Here is a 3,027-nt window from a genome sequence, read left to right on the forward strand (position 1 = left end):
CTCCTCCGATCAGGCAGCATAACGTAAGCGTTTATATATATATATATATATATATATATATATATATATATATATATATATAATTATTGAAGTATATAATTATATATGTCACTTTTGTGGGAAAATCTAGTCCAATGGCAAAGCCGAGGTTTAGCCTGCGTAAAGTCGCATAATTTACCCCCAGGTGCCTCCGATCAGGCAGCGGCTCCTCCGATCAGGCAGCATAACGTAAGCGTTTAGATAGGCGCCTATGTAGAGGAGCTGAACTCAGTTAACTCTTGCCTATCAGGAAAGAAATAAGTCATTTTAAAACATGCTTATTTCTTAGCACATATAGATGTTTTAAACATTTGAACTGCACAAACTTTTTTTAGGGCTAAGGGTAATATGTGTGCCATTAGAAAGAATGCTTTTTTAGGGGAACAGTGAGTTTAATGCAAGCTCGCCAGTGTGAAACTGTCTGGGCTAAGTATATCTATCGGAGAGATCACTTCAGTTGATGACTTCCGCCCGAGTACGCCAGTGTCTCGGATTTGGTTGATAAATTGATCAAAGGCCTCCGATTTTGGATCGCGAATACGAATGCCCCAACGAGCTTCTGATTTTGCTTGGTGAATCAGCCTGCCTGACTTGGAAGATTCCCACAAGAGAATGTTTGAGAAAATATCTAATTCCCTCTTTTATAAACAGAGCCCCTACAATTATTTCCTTATAAACTATATCTTCCAAAGCTGACTTTTTAAACTCATTTCCATTTTCCTTGGTTTACTGACATAAAACTTTGCTAAACAATGGTAATTTATTATCCAGGTAGTTAGGTCCAGTGCTGGGGCACCAAAAACTAATATACTGGTTTATGATTGTTGAAATTTGTCTTGAGTTGCTGCATGTGCTTGTTGTAATGCTATATAAAATGAACTACATTATTATTAAATATGAGATAATTGCTGAAAAAAATGTTTTACCAGAAACTTGCATGATTTGCCAGTTCAATCTGTTTTACTGGGTAGTTTCCAAACTTTCTTATTTTCATTTTAACAACTTTCTAAAAAACACATTTTTACTCACTTGTAAAATTATTTATGTGAGCTGCTAAAAGTAAAATGTTGTATTAAATTTTAGTACCATGTGCACAACACTGGTAACAATCTTGGTGGGGCTATTCAGCCTCCTACCTGCCAAAACCCCTAGGCTTAAGGGGACCAAAACTCATAATGTCCCTATCTTATTAATAATATTATTACACAGTATTTATATAGCACCAACATATTACGCAGTGCTTTACAAAGCCAATGGTCATATCACTAACTGTCCCTCAAAGGGGCTCACAATCTAATGTCACCACTACAGTCATATGTCTTTAATACAGTCTAAGGTCAATTTTGGGGGGCAGACAATTAATTTTTCTGCATGTTTTTGTATATATGACCTCTAATTTCATCCATCCACTAGAATGAGCCTTTACTCTTCACTCTCATTGCTAAAAATTAAATGTTAACCTAACCATGAAAGTTAAAACAAAATCCCATCTTTATGGATGCGGTCACCATTACAGGGCTAACAGGATGTAAATAAACATAATAGGTTTTCCCTTACTTTCAATCCCTTTGGCAGTTCCTTTCCCTACACCAATTATAATGAGCACAAATAGGCATGATGTACATGCAGTACATTTCTCCATGTGTTAGCCCTTTAAATGTCCTGCAATTTAAAAAAAATACCCATTGATCTGCTAGAAATGCAGGTGAAAGTTATTGAAATTGATATGATGAGTTGATCACCTGCATTTCAATAATTGCCTGCTATATCCCGACAATATTGTAGCAAATCAAAATATGCAGAAAAAAAGGGCACTTATTTGGCAAATATATAAAATCAAATAACAAAAACTTTTTATTTAAAAAATATTAAAACACCAATAAAATATTATGCCATTTATCTTAACATGGAAGACAGCACGATCTGAACATCAATATTGCTCATAGATTGAACCATAGTATATCAAATGATTTACCAGCTAACAGTATAGCATCTCACAGCATTAGAGGGTGTCTCAACGCGTCAATGCCGCTTTATCAGGATAATAACGCTGAGAGATCTAGAATTGGTTAAATACAATATAATATACAATAACTATTATTCTTCAAAACAGCATAAATTGTTTTTATAAAGTCAGCAACAAGCATACTTACATATACTTATATTATACATTACAGTATCTTGTCATCTTCATTCAAATGTATATAGGGCCTGAAAGCAAACCAAGAGCTCATGATGAAGGCTAGTGCAAACCGACAGGCGATAACACAGAGGAATCCCTGGTAGAAAGAAGGATTTTCTTGTAAAAATTATAAACATATAATTTCAGTCCGAATTGCAATAACTTGTCCGGTCACTAGATGCCCTGCTAGAAACGCTAGCTACTAAATTCTGTTGATGGAACTGAAGCATTTTTGGGGTTTCAGGCTTGCCTGGTGTTTTTTGTTAAACTGCTCATATACACCCATTCTTAGATCTCTGAAACAAAAAAGCAAATTGAGTTGTACTGCAAAATACGTATTAGGAGGTGCAGAACACAGGACAAAACAGGATACAGGACAACTTTGAATTTTTTTGAGCGCATCCACTGATTTTGTGCACTTATCACACTTCCAATGATATATGTAACATACCAAAGGGAGTAAATTTATTGTTCAGGTTTACACACCCTCTAAAACTGCATTGCGTTTGAAAATGTTAACAAATTGCAACCTTTATTCTCTTCTCATTAGCAAGACAAATGAACTTACATGCCCTTAAAAACACACACAGACCCTTCACATTTTAGTAAAGGAATACATCTACACTATGATGCTAATCACAGACAGCGTGGTGCCACAGATCAAGAATTTCTTTGCTGTAGTGTAAATTAGAAAATCCACCCATCCAATCTTCAGCAGTATATTCCATGTAATTGTGAACAACTGTTATCTGTAAATTGTGGCATTCATTAAGCTTGCAGTGATTTCCAGTTATATAAACTTTGCA

Source organism: Pyxicephalus adspersus, chromosome 1 (genome assembly GCF_032062135.1).
Source record: "Pyxicephalus adspersus chromosome 1, UCB_Pads_2.0, whole genome shotgun sequence".
Classification (NCBI taxonomy): domain Eukaryota; kingdom Metazoa; phylum Chordata; class Amphibia; order Anura; family Pyxicephalidae; genus Pyxicephalus; species Pyxicephalus adspersus.